This window comes from Saimiri boliviensis, assembly GCF_048565385.1.
Source record: "Saimiri boliviensis isolate mSaiBol1 chromosome 19 unlocalized genomic scaffold, mSaiBol1.pri SUPER_19_unloc_4, whole genome shotgun sequence".
Taxonomy (NCBI): Eukaryota; Metazoa; Chordata; class Mammalia; order Primates; family Cebidae; genus Saimiri; species Saimiri boliviensis.
Genome location: NW_027412505.1, coordinates 979457 through 1002236, shown reverse-complemented (window position 1 = coordinate 1002236; position 22780 = coordinate 979457). Strand labels below are relative to the sequence as shown.

At 43.5% G+C, this 22780-nt stretch overlaps 1 long non-coding RNA gene across 5 annotated transcripts; it reads left to right on the top strand.

Annotated features, from left to right (window-relative positions):
* The first annotated feature begins 911 nt into the window (after positions 1–911).
* Positions 912–20826, top strand: LOC141583347 (uncharacterized). 5 transcript variants are annotated; one of them, XR_012516008.1, is made up of 5 exons: positions 912–1225; positions 5128–5398; positions 8489–8602; positions 13337–13447; positions 18398–19200. It is a non-coding gene; the product is annotated as an uncharacterized LOC141583347 (long non-coding RNA). The 5 variants fall into 5 exon arrangements; XR_012516009.1 differs by lacking the exon at positions 912–1225 and adding an exon at positions 19454–20826 and having other exon boundaries at positions 4917–5398; positions 18398–18432; XR_012516007.1 differs by lacking the exons at positions 912–1225; positions 18398–19200 and adding an exon at positions 19454–20826 and having other exon boundaries at positions 4922–5398.
* The last annotated feature ends 1954 nt before the right edge of the window (positions 20827–22780 follow it).

Below are 22780 nucleotides of genomic sequence, written 5' to 3'. Positions count from 1 at the left end.
GGGCGGTGGGCGGCGGCTGAGACAGCGGGGGTGCCGGAGGGGAGGGGCGGGGAAGGGCGGGGCGGGGCTGGGGAGGGGAGGGGAGGGGGGGGTGGGGGCGGGGGCGGGGGAGGGGCTGGGGAGGGGAAGGGCAGGGGAGGGGCGGGGCCGGGAGGGGAGGGGAGGAGCGCGGTGGGGGCGGTGGCGGGGAAGGGGCTGTGGCGGGGAAGGGCAGGGGAGGGCTCGGGAGGGCTGGGGAGGGGAGGGGAGGGCTGGGGAGGAGAGGGGAGGGGAGGGCTGGGGAGGGGAGGGGAGGGGAAGGGAGGGGAGCGGAGGGCCTGGGAGGGGAGGGGAGCGCTGGGGAGGGGAGGGGAGGGGAAGGGAGGGGAGGAGAGGGCTGGGGAGGGGAGGGGAAGGCTGAGGAGGGGAGGGGAAGGCTGGGGAGGGGAAGGCTGGGGAGGGGAGGGGAGGGGAGAGCTGGGGAGGGGAGGGCTGGGGAGGGCTTGGGAGGGGAGGGGAGGGGAGGGGAGGGCTGGGGAGGGGAGGGGAGGGCTGGGGAGGGGAGGGGAGGGCTGGGGAGGGCTGGGGAGGAGAGGGGAGGGCTGGGGAGGAGAGGGGAGGGCTGGGGAGGGGAGGGTGGCGCCGCCGCTGGGAGCCGCTCAGTGAGCGCGGCGCTTCTGGAAACGCAGGACAGGCGGGCGGGCTGCGGAGGGCGGAGGCGCGGGGCGTGGCGGCCGCCATGCCTGTGGGAAGTGGAGGTTTGCCGGGAAGTCCACCAGCGTCTGTGAGGTGAGGGCGCCGCGCCAGGCCGCGGGCGGGGAGTTCGGGACCCCGGCGCGCAGCTGGGTTGACGCGCGCAGGGGCCTCCGCAGCGTTTGCTGGGCGAGCCGGCCGGGGCGGCCGCCGGGCTGGAGTCCCTGCGCCGGGTTCCTCTCCCCGCGGCCGCCGCAGCCCTCCTCTCGGGGCGCCGGGAAGAATCCCGCTGGCGGGAGCGGGTCTTTGGGGCTTCTCAGATGATCTCACCGGGCGTCCTTTCACCGAAGCGCAGCAAGACTTTTGGAGCGGTGTCCTCGCTTTCCTTTTTTTTTTTTTTCTGGTAAAGCTGCTTTCCACAGGAAGTCTTTTCTTGAAGTGCTATCATTTCTTTGGGGTACAGTGTTGTTCGCCCGAAGGAATGACTCCCAGTGCTCGAGGACGTTAAAGTGATCTGCTGGTCGTTTCAAAGCTTTGTTCTGAGCTGATACGCGTTAGTAGCTTTCTTTTGTTGTTAAATTTTATTGGTAAAATTTCACCTGTGAACCAGCAGCTCGGTTTTCTATTCTAAAATGCTAGCTTTAAGATTTCTGAGAACTTTGTGTCAAAGAAATCTTTGAAAAGTTACAGAAGTCTGTGGAAGAAGTTGACAATTTGAAATGTGCAGATGGTCGGGGGGCAGTGGATCACACGTGTAATCCCAGCGCTTTGGAAGGCCAAGGTGGGCAGACCACTGGAGCCCAGGAGTTCCAGACCAGCCTGGGCAACATGGCAAAACCCCATCTCTACTGAAAATACAAAAATTAGCTGTCTGTGGTGGTGTGTCCCTAGCTACCTGGGAGGCTGAGATGGGAGGATCAGTCAGAGCCTGGGAGGCTGAGATTACAGTGAGCAGTGATCTTGCCAGTGCACTCAGGCCTGGATGGCAGAGGGAGAACCTAAAAAAAAAAAAAAAAAAAAAAAGTACAGGTAATAAATTTATACTAAGTAAAATTCACCACAGATGAAGAAATAGAACATTGCTAGATTGGGGTATATATGTTAAGAGTCACATTGTTGGTTTTAGAGGTATCAGATATTGTTGAACATTTTCCCAAAGTTGAACATTTTCCCAAAAACTGATGCTTGTCGGTTAAAAGTTATTTTGCCATTGGAGTAGAGGTGCAGTAATGTATCAGTGTGGTTTCATTTTGCCTTTTCCTGGTATTGAGGTTGAGTATTTTTTACTACCATTTATACGTCCTCTTTTGTGAAGTGCCTGTTAAATCTCTGTATCCTGTTTTCAGGATATGCTTGTTTTTCTGTTGATTTGTAACACTTTATTCTGGTTATGTGTCCTTTCTAGGATATATACGTATTGCATTTCTCTTTTTTCAAACTGTAGCTTGCCTTTTCACTCTTTTAATGGTGTTTTTAAATGAATGGAGATTCTCTATTTTTTTTTTTTCTTTTTTAGACAGGATCTCACTCTGTTGTCCAGGCTGGAGTGCAATGGCACAATTACAGCTCATTGCAATCTCGACCTCCCAAGGCTCTGGTGATCCTCCTGCCTGAGCCCCCAAGTAGCTGGGATCTGCAGGAGAGCACCATTATGCTCAGCTCTTTTTGTATTTTTAGTAGAGATGGGGTTTTAACATGTTACATAGGCTGGTCTGGAATTCCTGGGATCAAGTGATACACCTGCCTTGGCCTCCCAAAGTGTAGGGATTACAGGCATGAGCCAGTGTACCCAGCCTGAGTTTCTTAATTTTAATGAAATTATACTTGATCAATCTTTTCCTTTATGGTGACTGCTTTTTGTGTCCTGTTAATCAATGCCTAACCTAAAAATATGAGCACATTTTTTTCTGTGTTAACCTCATAGCAATTTTATTTTAGTTTATGCTTTTTTTTTTTTTTTTTTTTCAGACAGACTTTCACTCTATTTCCCAGGCTAGAGTGTGGTGGCATAATCTCAGCTCACTGCAACTTTCACCTCCTGGATCAAGCAATCCTCCCACCTTAGCCTCTTGAGTACCTGAGACCATAGGCATGTGCTACCATGCCTGGCTAATTTTTTTTTTTTTTTTTTTTTTTTTTTGTAGAGATGGGCATTCAACATTTTCCCAGGTTAGTCTCAAACTCTTGGGCTCAAGTAGTCTGCCCACTTCAGCCTCCCACAGTGCTGGGATTACAGGTGTGAGCCACCCCACCCAGCCATGATTCACTTTTTACTCTACTAAAAAATAGCCATCTCTACTAAAAATACATGGATGTGACTGTTTAATGTAGCACCATATATTGAACGGAACATCCTTGTCCTTCTGGACTGTGTGGCACTTTTTTTCATAAATCAGATGGCTGTATGATCATCTGATTTATGAAATCAGTGTGGGTCTGTTTCTGGACCAACCTGAGCAACATAGTGAGATCCCATCTGTACAAAAAATCATAAATAAAGATGTAAAATGTTTTTAAGTGGGTAGAGAAGATGGAGTCAGAGGTGATAATTTATAAATGATTGTCAATTTTTGGCTACATACAGGTGTTGGTAAGTCAGATCTCTTGGGAGTTTAGGCAACATGTATTAAGAGAATTATGTGTTCAGAATGATTGCTAGATGTTCACTGACTTCAATTAGATGTTATTTGAGATTCACAGAGCTACAGCTTTTATTATTTTATTTATTTATTTGTCTTTTAAAAAATTTTACCATCTTCCTGTCAAGGCAGTAACTCTATACTTAATTGTTCTTAAGTATACCTAATTACCAGGAAAATTTTATGGATCATATCTAATTGTTAAGCCATTAAAGGACTGACATGATGTAATGTAGATAATAGTATTCTACATAATAGTTTCAGGACTACATCAATGAAATTGTTTCTTTTTCTTCTTCTTCTTCTTCTTCTTCTTCTTCTTCCTTCTTCTTTCTTCTTCTTCTTCCTCTTCTTCTTCTTCTTCTTCTTCTTCTTCTTCTTCTTCTTCTTCTTCTTCTTCTTCTTCTTCTTCTTCTTTCTTCCCTCTTTCTTCTTCTTCTTCTTCTTCTTCTTCTTCTTCTTCTTCTTCTTCTTCTTCTTCTTCTTCTTCTTCTTCTTCTTCTTCTTCTTCTTCTCCTTCTTCTCCTCCTCCTCCTCCTCCTCCTCCTCCTCCTTCTTCTTCTTCTTCTTTCTTCTTCTTCTTCTTCCTCTTTTCTTCTTTCTTCCTTCTTCTTTTTTCTCCTGCATATAGTTTGAACATATCTTCTTCTCTTTGCTTTCTTGAGACAAGGTTTCGCTCTGTCGCCCATGCTGGAGTGCAGTGGTGCAGTGGTATGATCATGACTCATTGCCGTTTTGACCTCTCAGGCTCTAGCAGTCCTCCTACCTCAGCCTTCTTAGTAGCTGCTGGCATGCACCACCATGCCAGGCTCAGTTTTTATTTTTTGTATACAGGGTCTTCCTATGGTGCCCAGACTGTTTTCAGACTCCTGGGCTCAAATGATCCTCCCACCTTGGCATCCCAAAGTGTTGATATTACAGGTGTGAGCCATCACTCCTGGCCATTTTAGTTTTAATAATTTTATATTTTTCTAATTTAAAATATTATTTATGAATGTAATATTGTTATGATTATTTTGTAAGTGTTTAATCTCATTTTCAAAATAAGCTTGTGGAAATTAGAGATCTTGTTTATTATTTACTACTGTATTCTCAGTGCCTGACCTTGCCTGGTATGAAACAGATATTCAATAAATAGTTGTTAAATGAATGAATGAACCACATTCAACAATTCTCTAAGTATCACAGCTTTCACTGTCTAACAAATAAAATAGCTTGTATAGAATAGAGTCACAGTTAACCTGACATAAAAGGAAATGTCAACGAAAATAGACCTTTGTATGTGTAGCTGCTAAGATTTTGGGGCTTTTGTTACTGCAACATAAACTAGCAAAGCTCAGTGAGACTGCAGATAGAATATACATATATAAATAGACCAGATAGACCAGTGGATGAGATTCCAAAGATAGTTCAATCATCATTAACTAACCACACCCACACTCTCTTAATTTCCTAACAGAAAGAATGGAATTCCTGTTCACTAAGATCTGCCCCAAATATTACTTATTTTGTGAAAACTTCTCTGGCTACTCAGGAATCTCCCTGTTTCAGCCTCCCGAGTAGCTGAGATTGCACGTGTGCACCACCATGCTTGGCTAACTTTTTATTTTCAGAGACAGGGTCTTACTATATTGCCCAGGCTGGTCAGGACTGTTGATTGCATATGACAGAAACCCAGCCAATTCTAGTTCCTCACCGCCTTTCAATCTGCTCCTTTCTCAGTCTTCCCAGTCTCAACAAATGGCAGTTCCATCCTTCAAGTTCCCCAAGCCCCAAATCTTAATGTTAACCTTGCTTTCTCTCTTTTATGTCATAGCTCGTATGAAGGCCAATCATGTTCAGACCCAGGCGGAGGTTCCTGCTGACCCAGGCTCTCACCAGCACATTGTCCTTTACTGTCCTCCTGAGGGTGTCTGGAGCTTCAGTGCTGTGTGCTCTTGGCCTCCATGCTGGGGCACCACTGACTCCTGCTGTCCAGGGCTTCCAGTGGACTCTCCGAGGCACTGATGTAGAATCTTCCCCATTCGGTTCACCAAGAGCAGCCTCATGCGGTGTGGGCTGACATGAAGAGCTGCCAGATCTAACAGGTAAAAATCACGAGGCACTGCCAGCTGGATGGGGTCAGAGAGTCCTCTCTCCATTACGATTCAGATGAGAAGGGAAGATTCCATAGGCCCTAAACATTGCAGCATGACCCGCATGTGCCACCCACGAGCTGCAGTGCGTGGTCAGGTGGAAGTTATTTGACTTCAGGAGAGGACAGTGTTCTCTTCAGGCCTTTTCCTCAGTGGCTGGATCTGCGTCCCTCTCCTCTCTCTTCCCCTCTCATCCCCCAGTCTCCATCCCCATCTCTCTCTCTGTTTCCACCTTGCTGTTCCCTTTCACCTGCTTTCACCTCTTCAACTTTCATGATTCCCCCCTCCCTGTCCACCACATTTCCCAGGCTAAGGCCCCTGAACTGTCCTGTGTGGGGAGATGTGTCTGGATTTAGGCGGTGCCCTCTAGATGTGTCCAGGATGGGGAAACATGGCTCAGCTGCCAGTATAATGGTTTCAGAGAGTGGCCACTTTTGAAGGCCTTTCACATTTCCCATTCTAGAATTGTGTAGGACTTAAAATTGATGGGCCACAGTAGAATTCTTGGTTCCTCATGACCTTGTGGTGGTCACCTTCTTTCACTGAGCATTCACATGGTGGCTATTAGGTGCCAGGCCCTGCTCTGGGCTAGGGGCACCATAATGAGTAAATGTCAGATCACTACCCCATGGAACCCACCACTGCAGGCATTGAGAGGAGAAAGAAAGGGGCGTGTCCTGTTTGTGTTCTTTTCACATGGTCACCTGCCAGTTCCTGGGGGAGTGGGAGCCAGTGCAAGGAGAGAAGCCCAGTGAGAAAGGCAAAGGGATGATGTCAGACCCAGGAGCTGAGGCTCACATTCCCCTGCAGCTGGGCAGCTTCTGGAGTGGACAAGGAGCAGCAGGGAACATTGTGGCCTGGTGTTCTGGGGTTCACTGTCTCATCTCATTCCTGTGGGTGCCAGAACTTGTCCAAAGGGAAGACTCAGTGTCTCTAACAACAGCAAGGCGGAGACAGAAAGTGTTTCAGAGAAGCCGGAATGATTGTCTGCCATGGAAACAGTATATGGATTTATAGTAGTGTGTCTCTCTAATAACTAGTTAGCATGTTCCTGTTAATTGAACATATCGGTGGTGTAAGTTTCCTTGGATCTCCTCATCTTCATGTAAGTTTATCTGTTCCCCTATCCCTCCCTTCTTTCCTTCTTTTCCTTCCTTCCTGGGTTTTCTGATCAGGGTCATGTGAGGCTAAAATCCAGAAATGGACTAGCTATGCTGTTTCTCTAGAGCTCAAGCTTTTATTCCAAGTTCACTGCAGATATTGGAAAATGTTTCTATTCTTGTTTGTGGGGGACTGAGGGCCCTTTTTCTGTGCTGGCTGTCAGCCAGGAGATACTCTGACTTCAGATGCCACCTGCTTTCCTCTTTACCTGTCTTTTCTATCTTTCAACCAATCACAACTCATGGAGTCCTTCTCAAGCTCCTTCCTTCTCTGACTTCATCTTCTCCAACCAGCCACAGAAAGCTCTGTCATGTATGGAGTGATGTGATTCAATCCACTTCATGCAGGTAACCTCATCATCTTCAGGTCATGTAACTGTCACATAAAAACATAATCACAGGAGTGGTGTCTCTTCACCTTAACAGGCTTCAGAGACAAGGGTATGGCATGTTTGGGGACCATTTCAGAAATTCCATCTACCACAGTTGGACACTCACATTTCCCCATCTGCAAAATACATTCATCCTCTCCTCTAAAGTTTCCAAATTTCATGTCATTAAAGCATTAGTTCAACATGAAAAATGTCACGTAGGCCACATCAGATCCAAAGTTTAAAATCTTATCTAAAACATCCACACCAGGTGTCAATGAGGCTTCTGAGGGTGTCCATTAAGTACAGATTATTGACATAATTGCCTTACGTCTGTCGACCTGTGAAACTGAACAAACTGCTTATCTGCTCCTAATGTGGAATGGCGGGACAGGCACAGAATAACAATTACAGTGATTCTAGTTCAAAAAGAAGGAACATGGAAGGGAGAAAAAAGTCACCAATCCAAAATAGTTTGGAAATGGAGCTGGGCAAAATCCAGCAGGAGGTACTTAAGTAGGATCCACAGCCTGAGACTGACCCTCCATCCTGTGGGACTTTGCTTCTGGGATCTTTGCTCTGCATTTCTTGAAACCATTATTGTCTATCTTATTTCCCCCTACTCCTTTGGTTCTTCCCCTTTCTCCTCATGGCAGCATCCTCTGCTTAGTCCTTGGTCCATCGCCCCCAGCAGAATTGGTCAGATAGTGCCCGTGTCACAGTCCTGACTGTCTCCACGAGGGGCTGTCCTTGTGAGCCCGTGCTCCTCTGAGATCGTCTTCACTGTCCTAACCTCTCTCAGTCATGATTGCTTTCAGCTGCCCTGGCTGGCTCAGGAGAAAACCTAAGACTATGGAGTCCCAGAGCCATTCTCTGCCCTCTCTATCTCCAGGAGAGGAAGAAGATAACAGGGATCTTCATGGAGAAATGACCCACGTGAGGGCCTGGACTCTCCAGCAGTTACAGCAGAGGAAACTCCCTGAGGAAGCATGGAGTAGCTGAACACCCAGACTGGGAAAGCAGGGTTGTGTTAACCACTGTTTAATCCTCACATGCTCCCTGCCCCAAACTGCTAGCCAGTGAATGACAACGGACTGGGAGTAAGTAATAGGCCTAGAGAACCATGATAAAGAATTGTCCAAGGAAAGACCCTTTTACTCTGTTTGCAAGGTGAAATTGCTGTGTTTGATCTAAAGTTTTCTGAAAGGCAGCAGCGAGTTTCTGGAGGATGAGTTACCTGCTTTGCACAGGGAGGGTGAGGCCAAGGCTTTCGTGGTATATCTGCTGCCACTGGGTGATGAGGGAGCCTGGGAGAGTCTTAGTCTTTCTGGACTTGAGTTTTCTCATCAGTAAAGTAGGTGCTAATTGTACCTCTCTGAGGTCCCTTCCTGCTTAGTTTTCTCTGAGTCCTTGAGGGACTGAGATGGTCTTTAACACTGCCTGGACCTGTAACCTGCCTCTGATCTCTCTGGGTCTGACTCCTGACTCTGGCCCCTGTGTTTCTCCTTCAGAGCCTGAGCTGAGTTCACACCTGGGAAGCTGAGAACTGAGGGAACAGATGGAAGAAAGTCAGCAGGTTTTGGAAAAGAGAAGAACCTGTAAAGGACAAGTCAGCGCTAGAACAGGTGAGAAACAAAGCAGGGGAGAATAAGGACAAACTGGGCCAGAGGCCTCAGGGGAATGGGCAATGGGCCTGTGATCATTCAACCAGTCGAGGAGCAGCGCAAGCTGAGCAGCGGGGACTGGGCAAGACACTTAATCCACAGGAGTCTCCTGACCCTGGTGAGGAAGAGCCAAAGGGGGGATCAGAGCTGGTTTATAGTGAGAGGCAGCACCAACTCCAAGAGGGGAAGGATTTGACCCTGAGCCCCACCCCAGACCTAGGAGCCTGGACCTCGGGGCTGCCATAGCAGTGGATGCTGTTCAGGTCAGTGTGGGTTAGAGAGAAGAACCATGCTTGGAGAAGGGTTGGAGATGTCTATTCTTACATTAAACAGCTCTGCCCTAGGTCAGGTGCCAGAGTAAGTGTTTCTTGCCAGTATCTGAAGCAGTGATACTTACACTATTCCTCTGCACTTTCATTGAGGAAGGTCTCTATATGATATGAGTATTTACTGGGTGTACTTGGGGTTCAAATAGTAGTGTTTCCCCAAGCAACTCAAGCTCATGAGAGAAAGAACACAATGACATGATTTCAAGAAAATATAGTAGTTCTCTGAAAGTGGGGTGTCATGGCAGCCCAGAGGATGGGAGTGTAGGTGAAGACATTGCTCCTAATGACAAGGGGAACCATAAGAGGAATTCTTCAGAGTAGTCCCGTTTTTCCTCCAGTGTCCCACAGAAGATGCTGGGATGTGACTGGTGTAGAGCAGGGGTCTACAGGTGTAGGAAGGGGGCTTGCTGCATCTTGGGAGAAATTATAGCATCCCTGGTAGGACATTTTGGAGAGGATTGTTGGTGATTGGATTGGATATCTATAGTCAGTTTTATCCTATCTTCAGTGAACACTGCCGAGACCTTCCTTAGTGCCAGACCCTAAGCTGGGAATCATGAACACAGAGATGAGTAGATATGATCTCAGCTTTCACAGAACTCTCAGTCTAGTGAATAGCAAGTTATGAGAAATGTAGTGATGGTGGCTTCATTAGAGCAAGTGGCTCATGCTGCATGGAGATGACCTCAGTGGATGACCGGGTCCCCCTTCTGGTTGTTAATCAACAGCTGGCTGACTTGCTCTGGGACAGTGACCCTGGATTTCTGCCAGGTGTCAGCATCTTAGGTACAAGCAACACCTCAGTTTTCTGTTGGGTCAAAACAGTTATCACTGCCAAGGTGATCAGAGGACACTAGTGACATCAGTAGCTACTAATGAGGTCCTGGCCAGCTAGGGAAATAAAGATGTAAGTTTAACAACAATTCTAAATTTGTTCTTAACATCATGAGCAGAGAGTATCTGTCTTCTAAGTTAAATACTTTTTAGACTGCAAGATTCACCCACGTCCAAAATAAAATCTATATCAGCCATATTACTGCCCTGAGATGATTTTTCCCTGTCCTTACCAGAAGCCTGCACTATCTGGAGCACTGAGGCTGTCTCAAGCCAGCTGATCTGCTCTCTGGATTCCAGGGACACCCGCAGAGCCAGAGGTTGAAGGCACAGGCATTGCTATCTCTGACCGTTCTGACTCCAGGTTGATCCACCCCAATGCCCATTATTAACCACACAGTAACAGGATGCCACCAACATTTTGATTTGAGGCTGTCATGTCAGAATTTTAATAAAATTTAATAGATATTATTTTTTAGAGTACTTTTAGGTTTACAGATAAATTGAGCTGATAGCACAGGGAATTCCCCTATTCTCTCTTGTCCTCTGGAACACAATTTCCTCTATCATTAGTATCTTGCATTAGTGTGATAGATGTTTACAATTGATCAATCAATATTGGTATGTTATTATTAATTAAACTCCATAGTTTACGTTAGGGTTCATTCTTTGAGTTTTATAGTTCTGTGGGTTTTCACAATTACCTAGTGTCATGAATCCTCAGTACAGTATCACACAGAAGAGTTTCACTACTGAAAACCTCCTTGTGTTCAACCAATTCATCCCTCCTCCACGTTTGGCAATCACTGATCATTTTACTATCTCTACCATTTTGACTCTCCTGGAATGTCCTAGTGTTGGAATCATACAGTGTGTAGAGTTTTTAGACTCGTTTCTTCCTAGCATTATGTATTTAAAATTCCTCCATGTCTTTTCATGGCCTGATAGCTCATTTCTTTTTATAACGGAATCATATTCTGTTGCACAGATATACCACAGTTTGTTTAGCCATTAACTTAGTAAAGGACATTTTGGTTATTTCCAGTTTTTGACAAGTATGAGAAAACTGTTGTAAATACCTGGATGCAAGTTTTTGAGTGAACATGTTTTCACATTACTGTGGTAAATACCTAAAACTGCTATTTGCAGGATTATGTGGCAAGGCTATTTTTAGCTTTGCAAAAAAACAAAAACAAAAACAAAACAAAACAAAACAAAAACACCTGCCAAACTGTTTTCCAAAGTGACTAGCATTTGGCATTTCCACTAGCAGTGAATGAGAGTTCCCGCTGCTCTGCAACTTTGGCAGCCTTTGGTATTGTCACTTGTTTGGATTTGAGCCATTCTATTAGGTATATATTATAGTGTAGTGGCATCTCTTTGGTTTAATATGCAATTTCCTAGTGACACATGATTTTGAGCATCTTTTTCCTATGCTTATTTGCCATCCATATGTCTTTTCTGGTGGAGTATCCAGATCTTCTGCCCATTTTTAAATTGGGTTGTTTGCTGTATTATTATTGAGTTTTAAGAGTCCTTTATGTATTTTGGACACCAGTCTTTCATCAGAGCTGTATTTTGCCAATATTTTTTCCCAGTTTATCACTTGTTTATTCATTTTCTTAACGATGTCTTTCCCAGAGCAGAAGTTTTTAATTTTAATGAAGTCCAACTGATCAATTTTTTTCTTTCCTGGGTTGTGCTTTTGACACTGTATCTGAGAAGTCATCACTATGCCCAAGGTCACCTAGATGTTCCCCTATGTTATCCTCTAGGAGTCTTACAGTTTTGTACCTTGCATTGAAGTGTAAGATCCATTTTGTGAAAGGTGTAAAATCTGTGTCTAGATTTATTTATTTTTTACATGTGAATATCTAGTCATTCTAGCACCATTTGTTGAAAAGACTATCCTTTGCCTGTTAAATTGCCTTTGTGCCTTTCTCAAAGGTTAGTCTATTTCCGAGCTCTGTATTCTTTTCTAGTGACCTATTTGTCTGCTTTTTTTCTTTCTTCACCAATTTCCACACTGTTTGGTTACTGTAGCTTTATAATTAGTGCTGAAGTCGGCAGTGTCAGTTCTGTGGGCATTTTTCTTCTGATCTTTACTATGAGAACCTGGTTGGGCTCCAGGTGATAAAACTTAGAAAAATGTGAGATCCCCACTAAATCTGGGCCCCAAGGAGTTTTGAATGCTCAAGGCAGGCCACCCTCAGTTTCTAGTAATCTGTCAGTACCATTTAAGTGCTGGCTTCAGCAGCTTCTGTTCCTTGTATTTGCCTGTCTGTCTTGTTTTCAGCATGGCAATTTGCCCTGTGACCTCTCTTCTAGGCCCGCTAATAAGATTTGATAATTTTCAGTTTGTTCAGCTTTTTTCTAGTTGTAAGGACAAGTGGTGACCTCCTGGCTCCTTGCAGGTTGGAGTAGAAACCAGAAATTTTATTGAACAAGTTACTTGTAATGAAAGTCAGTAATCACAAATGCAGAATTGAATAATTTCCGTAGATATGTAGAATTTTGTAGCCATCACCTCAGTCCCCTCTTAGAATACAGACTACCTTTCTTCCCTCCCCAGATTCCCCAGAGGCTCTTTACAGTCATTTTCCAATCCCTGGTCACCATGACAGAGCCTGAACAAAATTAAAATTTGGGAAACAGACAACATTACATTTCAGCTTTTATTAGATTGGGATTTTATGTAATGGACCATTGTCTTAATCTTGTGTCAACTAGAGGAAATATTTTATTCTTAAGGACTTTCTTTATGGGAACTTAGTAGTTAGTCCCATTTATTGCTCTCCTTGAATTGGTTCGTCTATGCTGGTAGCAGATAGTTGCAATCAAACCTTGTCCAGTGGGCACAAGTGAAAGCGCTAAAAAAAAAAAAAAAAAAAAAAAAAAATCCTTCTATTAGAAATGTAGATGATGAATTTGCAGATAATGTTATGCAGAGTTACATTTGTTTGTTTTTGAGCCGGAGTTTCACTCTTGTTGTGCTGGCTGGAGTGCAATGGCATGATCTCAGCTCACTGCAACCTCTGCCTCCTGGGTTCAAGCAATGCTCCTGCCTCAGCCTCCTGAGTACCTGGGATTACAGGCATGCAGCACCATGCTAAGCTAATTTTCTATTTTTAGTGGAGACAGGGTTTCTCCATGTCGGTAAGGCTGGTCTTGAACTCCCAACCTCAGGTGATCTGCCCTCCTCAGCCTCCCAAAGTGTTGGGATTGGAGGCATGAGCCTTCATGCTGGAGTGCTATGTGCAATCTCAGCTAACTGCAACTTCTACCTCTAGGGTGCAAGTGATTCTTGTGCCTCAGCCTTTCGAGTTGGCTGGGATTACAGGCATGCAGCACCACGCCCGGCAAATTTTGTATTTTTAGTAGACAAAGAGTTTCTCCATGTTGGTCAGGCTGCTCTCCAACTACAAACCTCAGGTGATCCACGCACCTTAGCCTCCCAAAATACTGGAATTACATGCATGAGCCACCACACCTGGCTGGGAGTTAAATATTTTACCATCTTTTTTTCTTTCAGAATTTGGATTGGTAACATGGAAAAGACACTTCTCACCTGCCTGAAATGCCCTTCATTATCTTCTTCTAGTTGCACGGGCTCTGGAACAGCCCTTACAGTGCTCCCACAAAGGTAAGTATAACATTTTAATGTAGTCCCTTGCTTTTTTTTTTTCTTTTTTGTGCCTATAGGGATTAGCATACATGTATGTGAAAATATAAAAAGAGTACAGATAGGCACCTGTAACTAGTTTTCTGTTGCTACCTATTAACGCATTATAACAAGTTAGTGGTTTGAAACCACAGAAATCAGGAAAGATTGGGTTCTCTGATCAGGGTCTTAGGAGGCTGAAATCCAGTTATGGGCTGCCTTGTGTTTTTCATCCAGAGATCAGGCTACTCTTCCAAGTTTACTACAGATGTATCGGCAGAATTCCTCTTCTTGTGGGTGGAGGACTGAGATCCCTTTTTCAGTGCTCCTGGCTCTCAGCCAGGAGACACCCTGACTCCAGAGGCCACCTGCATTCTTTCTCACTTTTCCCATCTTCCAACCAACAACAGCCCATGGAATTCTTCTGCAGCTCCTATCCTCTCTCTGACTTTTTCTTTTCCTACCCACTAGAGAAATCTCTGACACTGAGGGAGTGATGTGATTAGATCTGGTGCACTCAGGAAAGCACAGCCTTTGTATTAGTCTGTTCTTGCAGTGTATAATTAATGACCTGGGTGATTTATAAAGAAAGAAGTTTAATCAGATCATGGTTCTGTGGGCTGTGCAGGCTTCTGCTTCTGGGGAGGCCTCAGGAAACTTACAATCATGGTGGAAGTGGAAGCAGGCACGATCTTCACATGGCCAATGGGAGAGAGAGAGAGGAGCGGGGGGAAGTGCTACATACTTTTAAGCAACTAGATCTCATGGAAACTCTCATGCAATGGCACTTGGGGGATGGTGCTGAGCCATTAGAAACCTTCCCCATGATCCAATAACCTCCTGCCAGGTCCCACCTCTAACACTCAGGATTATAATTCAACATGAGATTTCGGTGGGGACACAGAGCCAAACCATATCACTCTTTAAAGTCATATGACTGCCATGTAACAATGTAATCACAGGAATGTCTTATCAGCTTAACAGGTTCCAGAGATAAGGGTACAGCATGTTTGGAGACCATTTTAGAAATTCTACCTATCACAGTTTAACTTCTATTCCCCAGACATTCACATCCCTCACAGATGCAAAATACATTCACCCTTTCACCTAAGGTTTCCAAGTTTCGTGTCATGAATGCATTAGTTCAAAGTGAAAAATGTCATGTAGCTCTAATCTGATCAAAAGTTTAAAATCTCATTTAAATCATCTACACCAAGTGTGAATGAGGCTTCTGAGGGTGTCCATTAAGTACGGATTCTTTTTTGTTTTTTTTTTTTTTGAAAGTGAGTCTTGGTCTGTGACCCATGCTGGAGTGCAGGGGTGTGATCTTGGCTTACTGCAACTTCTGCCTCCTGGGTTCAAGCGATTCTCCTGCCTCAGCCTCTTGAGTAGCTGAGATTACAGGCATGCACCACTGGATTCAGCTAATTGTTTTGTATTTTTAGTAGAGAAGGGGTTTTGCCCTGTTAACCAGGCTAGTCTGAAACTCCTGACCTCAGGGGATCCATCCCCCTAGGCCTCTCAAAGTGCTAGGATTACAGGCATGAGCCACCGTGCCTGGCCCAAATACAGATCCTTGATATAATTCCCTTACCTCTGTTGACCTGTGAAACTGAACAAACAGCTTATCTGTCCTCAATGTGCACTGGTGGGACAGTCACAGAGTAACGACGCTAGTGATTCTTGTTCAAAAAGAGGGAAAGTGGAGGGAACAAAGTCACTGATCCAAAACCATTTTGAAATGGGGCTGAGCAAAGTCCAGCAGGAATTTCTTGATTGGGCTCCTCAGCCTGGAACTAACCCTCTGTGACAGGGGGCTTTGTCTCTGGGCTCTGCATATTTTTCTATCGTTATTGAAAACATTTTATTTTTCTTCTTCCCCCACTCTTTTGGTTCTTCCCCTTTCTCCTCATGGCGGCATCCTCCACTTAATCCTTGTTGCATCATCCCAGCAGAATTGGTCAGATATTGCTGGTGTCAGGGTCCTGACCATCTCCACGAGGGGCTGTCCTTGTGAGCCCGTGCTCCTCTTCACTGTCCTGACCTCTCGCAGTCATGATTCCTTTCAGCTGCCCTGGCTGGCTTAGGAGAAAACCTAAGACTGTGGAGTCCCAGAACCAATCTCTGCCCTCTCTATCTCCAGGAGAGGAAGAAAATAACAGGGATCTTCATGGAGCAATGACTCACATGAGGGTCTGGACTCTCCAGCAGTTAGAGCAGAAGAAAGTTTCTGAAGAAGAATGGAGGAGCTGAGAGCCCAGGCCGGGAAAGCAGGGTTGTGTGAAACGCTATTCAATCCTACGTGCTCCCTGCCCCAATCTAGCAGCTAGTGAATGACAGCTGACCGAGTATAAACACCAGGACTATAGAACTGTGATAAAGGGTTTGTCCAAAGAAAGGGGCTTTTACTCTTTTTGTTATCACAGTGGACATTGCTGTTTTTCATCTAAAGTTTCTGAAAGGCAGCAGTGAGCTTCTGGAGGGTGAGTTACCTGCTCTGCACAGGGAGGCTGAGGCCAAGGCTTGTGTGGGATCTGCTGCCACCAAGTGGTGAGGGAGGGAGCCTGGGAGAGTCTCAGTCTTTCTGGGCTTCAGGTTCCTCATTGGCAAGGTAGGGGCTTTTTGTACCTCTCCGAGGTCACTTCCTGCTCTGTTTTCTCTGCATCTCTGAGGAATTGAGATGGTTTTCAATACTGCCTGGGACCTTCAGCTGAGACGTGACTCTGTGTGTCTCCTGTAGAAGGCTGAGCTGAGTCTACACACTGGAATCCCAGAGATCAGGGAACAGGTGGAATAAAGAAACTCAGCAGGTTTAGGAGATGAGAATAATCCCCAAAGGACAAGCCATTGGTAGATGAAAACCAAAGAATGGGAGAATAAGGGAAAACTGGGACAGAAGCCTGAAGGGAAATGGGCACTGCCTGTGATCATTTAAATTCTCAAGGAGCAGCATGAGCTGAGCAGTGGGGACTGGGAAACTTACTCCACGGGAATCTCCTGCCTCTGGCCAGAGAGGCATAGGGTAGATCAGAGCTGGTTTATAGTGAGGGGCAGCTTCAACTCCAGGAGCGGGAGGATGTGACCGTGAGCCCCCACCCCAGACCCAGGAGCCTCGACCTCGGGGCTGCCGTAGCAGTGGATGCTCTTCAGGTCAGTGTGGGTTAGAGGGAATAACCGTGCTTGGAGAAAGGTTGGAGATGTTCATTCTTAATCAAACAGCTCTGTCCTGGGTCAGGTGCCAGAGTAAGTGTCCCTTGCTTGTATATGAAACAGTGATACTTATACTATTCTTCTGCATCTTCAGTTGAGGGAAGTTTCCCATAAATATTTATTATTTACTTTTCTTTATATTGGCTAAGGACTTGTGATTCAGGTATTTAATGTCTCTAAAGAAACACAAGCCAGTGAGTGGAAGAACACACACAGATCATTTCAATAAGATACGGTAGTTCTACCCAACTGAGGTGTTGTGGCAGCCTGGAAGATGGGAGGGTATGTCAGAGGACATTGCTCCTAATGACAGGGGGAGGTGTAAGAGAACATTTTCAGATTGGCTGGGTGCAGTGGCTCACGCCTATAATCTGAGCACTTTGTGAGGCTGAGGTGGGTGGATCACAAGATCAAGAGATTGAGACTATCCTGGTCAACATGAAATGGTAGACCATTTCTACTGAAAATACAAAAAAATTAGCTGGGTATTGTGGTGTGCGCCTGTAGTCCCAGCTACTCGGGAGGCTGAGGCAGGAGAATTGCTTGAACCCAGGAGGCAGAGGTTGCAGTGAGCTGAGATCATGCCATTGCACTCCAGCCTGGGTAACTAGAGCGACACTCCACCTCCAAAAACAAAAAAAAATTCAGAACAGGCTTGTCTTCCTTCAAGCTTCCACAGGAGAGGATCCTGGGGCCGCGATGGTGTAGGGCAGGCGCCTCTTTAGGGAAGGGGATTTGCAGCCTTCTGAGAGAAAGAGCATCCTTACAAGACATAGGGAACAGAAATGTAGGTGAAAGAGTCGGAGGTTTCTAATCAATTTTATTCAGTCATGGATGAACACTGCTGAGAGGCCTCTCTGTGCTGGGCCCTTAGCTAAGAACCGTGATCACAGAGGTGAGTAAAATAGGACCCCAGCTTTCACAGAATTCTCAGTCTAGTGACTGGTGATTGATGAGAAGTGTAGTGATGGTGGGTTCATCGGAACCAGTGGCTGATGCCGCATGGGATGACCTCAGTGGATGGCCTGGGCCAGTGACCCTGGACTTCAGCCATATGTCAGCATCTCGAGGTGCAGTACACCAATACCTCTGCTGCGTGTTGAGTCAAAGCAGTTAACACAGCCAAGGTATTCAGCCAAGGTATCACACTGGTGATATCAGTAGCTATTGACTGTTTCCAGCTGGGGAAACAAAGAAGTAAATTTAGTAAGTCTTCTAAATTTGTCCTTGACATAATGATAAATAACTGTATCTTGATAATGAATTATATACTGGCAAATTAATTGTAATTTGCCATAATGAGAAATAACTTTATGCTGAGTACTGCCGACACACAAGCCCTTGAGGACACATGCCTGAGGATTCTGATGAAGATAATGATGTCCAGATATGTACACATTTGGACCTACAGTTCAGCTTTGAAACAGTGGAAGACCCAGTTTCAAATTCAAGGTTGCTTTGAGTAGAATCTCACTTTACCTCTCTTTGCATGGCAATGGGGCCAATCTTCCCTAAGCTGTACCTTACAAGAAAAGTAATACTGGTAAGATTTCAGAGTTCAGCAGACAGAGGTAAGTATTTTAGTGCCAATGATTGAGATCTACTCTAACAGTGTCCAATATTATTAAATTCTTATCTTCAGATAATTTAAAATAAAATATTTAGCACTAAACTTTAGCCTCAATGACAAAATAATTTAATCAAATTTTTATTTTTCCGCAGCATCCTGTATATATCCCATATTTATTTAAAACTCTGTAAGTATGCCACTGGTCAGAAAAATGTTTTTTCACATATGTATTTATATTATTGAATACTATTTTGTAGTTCATGAGAGGTATTTAGGGAATAATAAAGAGCCACACACTGTTAATCTACTTAGCTCAATTAAATACATTGCTCCACAGAGGAACATATGTCTAAATCAATCACATTCATAGTCAAACCATTTTATATATTTGTTACCTACTATTTTAAGTAGTATTAAAAGTGTCACTAACTAGATATATCTTATGTCTTTTGTAATTATGAGCTGCTTAAGAACATGAACACATATTTACTTATTTGCACATTTTATATTGCCTCTCACACTGCTTGTTGTTTATAAAAAATCTGCTGCAATTAAAAAGTTAATAAAAACAATAAAATAAAAATGGTTTAAATTCAAAAGACAATCATAAGTTCTATCTGACATAATAAAAAGGAGGCCAGGTGCAGTGGCTCATGCCTATAATCCCAGCACTTTGGGAGGCTGAGGCGGGTGGATCACGAGGTCAAGAGATCAAGATCATCCTGGTCAACATGGTAAAAACCCATCTCTACTAAAAATACAAAAATTAGCTGGGCATGGTGGCACAGCCTGTAGTCCCAGCTACTCAGGAGGCTGAGTCAGGAGAATTACTTAAACCCAGGAGGCAGAGGTTTCAGTGAGCTGAGATCATGCCATTGCACTCCAGCCTGGGTAACAAGAGTGAAACTCTGTCTCAAAAAAACAAAATAATAACAATAATAATAATAATAATGAGAAGTTATCTAAACAGTATATGTAACAAAAGCATTTTTGTTGTTTTGTTGTTGTTGTTGTTGTTTTGCTACATAAGTAAGAAAACTTCCCAAGACACACAAAGTGGATTTGAACAAATTGAAAATAAATGCTATACCCTTGGATAGGAAGACTCCAAAAAATAATGTTACTCTTGTTCAAGTCAACTGACAAATTTGTAATTTATTCACTATGCTCCCTGGAAAATAATTAATACATCCCAACCATTGCCACAGGACTTGCAGTGCTTCACTGAGGGAGAAGACTTCCATGCCTACTGAGCTGAACCTGGCCACCTTTGGCAACCGGCTTTGGCCAAAAAAAGTAAGAAAAATTGATTTGTACCATTTTGCAGAGAAACTTGAAGAGCTTCATTGTGGTTTGGCCATGCTTTTCTCCAACATCTGCTTCAAAACTGAGATGGAAACTTTATCCCACATTGTGGTTTCAGAATGAATGTCAAAGCTAATATAGATGTTAAGATGAGATTAGTAGATCATCTGTTACTACAGAAGAAAGCGCTGATAGTTGGGAAATTGTTGCATGGAGGTTCATTGTAATCTCTACTTCATATGTGCATTTGGAAAATTTTAAAAGAACATGTTTGCAAAACGCTAAAAATGAACCAGTATGACATGTTGTCATTAGAAAGATATCAATGATTTAATCTAAAATATTATTCTAGCCCTAAAAAGTCCTTCATTTAAATTGAGAAAAACATTTGATTATCAAATCAAACTTGAACCTATTTTTGTATAATGTATATGTCTGTGAAAATTAATAATTTAAGAGAAAATATTACATATGCATATTTTAAACACTAAATATAGCTCAGGCCACGCAAAGAGAATGTCTCATTTATTCTTTAAAATTCTGTCTGTTATATATGGTTTTCTCTAGTCTCTAAAACCTCAGATTTCTATATAGAGTAGGGTTTGATTTAAAAAAAAGTTATGTACATCAATTTTTATTTGGCTACAAAAGCTTACTATATTTAGGAACAATCCAGAATTGCAAGTTGGTTTATTGAATATATTTTTCACTTTCTTCCCTCTACTTTTAATGTGGTGCATTATCCTGTAAATTACATTCAGATTATCATCTCCTTAAGTTTATAAAATGTTTTTCAAAATAAAAGTAAAAAAAATAACAATTGTAAAGTTTCTTTTTAAGATACAAACTTCATGAAACATTATGTTTTTTGATAAGCATGATATCAGCAACATATTTGGTTGAGAATGAAAGGCAAAGCTTTACAGAAACAGGAATATCTGAGTCAAAATTTTCCATAATTTGTTTTTATGTATTATATTTCACAAAATGCATGTAACTGGATTAGTTCTGCAATAGATTAAATTTGTTTTCTCACAAAATAGAACTTAAACAAAAGCAGGTGCTGTTTTCTGATGGAACACTATGAACCTATTTCCATAATGAGTTTTACAGACACATAAATCTTCAATTTACATTCTGCATTTTATAAAAGTTGCCTGCTACTAAAACCTTCAAGAAAACTACAAATTTTAAATTGATTGTTAATTTGAGGGTCTTTGAACATTTAGACATAAAAAGATAACTTTAAATTCCATAGCATTTACAGACAAGAAGAGCATGCTATTTTTAAAAATTATTTAAACACTTTTCAAAGAAAATTGTTTCATTAACATTTTAATATTTATTTTAATATCATCAGATAATACCTCAACACCTTACCATGAAATTTAATTATATGAGTTAAATAAAATACAATTTGACATTTAATGCTCACATTGAACTTATATCTGTTCACATAGAGAACGATACACCTTATGTATTATATTGCAAAAACATTAACAATGGAAACATATTCATGTTGCTTAAAATAGTCATGTATACGCTAACCTGAATTTTTATTAATGCATCAAATGAAATAAAATAGTCTCAAGTACAATTTAATATATATCTTTAGTTTTACATTTTATGTATCACAGAATGGTGCAGTAAAGTATGAAAAATATATTGAGCTGCTATCTAGGAGACTATAATAATTAAATAGTCCTGTGTCCTAAATAATCAAACTACTCTGAAAGCATATTTGTTTTTTATTAGTGTCACATTTCTGTGTAATATTTAAATTTCCTTGAAAGCCAAAGTAAATAATTTAAAGCATATCCTAATTATAAACATAAAATTGAACAATGTCAAGGTATAATTTAAAAATTTAGAACAGATTTTAAATAACAGTTGTAGATATTAACAGAAATATGGAATCAGTTACCTTTAATACTGGACTTTTAATTTTACATATTTTTTCTTGAGTTCAAAGTAGAAAATATGATGGAAGGGTCACAGGATCCTTAGGGTGTCACTTTTCCAGCTCAGAACCAGCCACCTTTCCATCTGTGGCCGGTAGCATCTTTGCTTGAGCTCTTTTCAGGTCACGGGGCTGGTTCCATCCACTAGGCCCAGCAGGCTGTGCTTGGCTCATGCTAGCAGCTCAGATTCTGTGCCTGCCAAGAGTGAGCAAGGCATAGAGCAGTGAGGTGTGTGTAAGCCAGTTTGGGTTCTGGCCACTGCTCACAGCCAGGTGTGCCAGCTGTGGCAGAGTGGGCAGCTCTAGGCCCTGGCACAGGTGCTGGCACCCAGTGAGGCTGTGGCTGGATCAGGTGTGTTAAAATTATCTTCCACTGTGGGTGCCAGGCAGCTTGGAGACACCAGAAACTGCAGAGCCTCAAAGAGTGTCAGCCCTGGCTTGGGGAGCACCTAGATCTAGGCTTCCAAAAGGGCCACTGCTCTTCTCTCTTCTCTCCTTTTAGTGATGAGTAGGGGCCATGTTTCATCCCCGTTTGTGTTATAGCTCTTTCAGTCCCATCATTTGGCAGGTCCTGAGTTTTTGTTCAACGTCCAGGTAGAATGAGTGGAAAACTGGAAGGTGAGCATGACAGAGAGAAGCTTCACTGAGCAACAAAACAGCTCACCAGAGATCCAAAGTGAGTAGCTCTTTCTTGCAGCTGGTAGTGCCGATGTCTGTGTGAGTCTGGCTGAGTCTGGGGTTTTTATATGCTCAGAAGGGAGGAATTGAGTGCTGATTGATCAATAGGTGGCCGTGGATGAGCCAAAAAAAGCACCATAAGTTCTCACTCCAAACCACAGACTCCACCTGGAACTGGTAACCCATCCCTGGCTTGAAGGTTGAGTTTCAACAGGGACCCACCCTTTGTGCCCAAGAACCTGTCTGCCTGCCACCATCTGCATTCAGTACAACTCAACCACTCTGTTTTCACAGAGGAGAACTTGCAACCCTGTGCCAAGCTGCCATTAGCCCCTTCCAGTCTCCCTCCTGTGCTCCTTGGCACCCCAAATCTGGAAGACACCAAGGCAGTGGTGGGGGATATTGTCAGTGCTGTCTTTAGTATGTGCACAACTGGCTGGGTTGCAACAGCACTCGGGCTTGACCACAGCTTTCCTCCAAAATTATTGCAGGTGCCAAGGGAAAGGCAGAGTCCAGGGAGTAAGAACAGAGACATCTGAGCCACTTGGGGGAGAGGCGCTTCCTGGTCCCCAAGAGTGAAGGGATCCTGAGT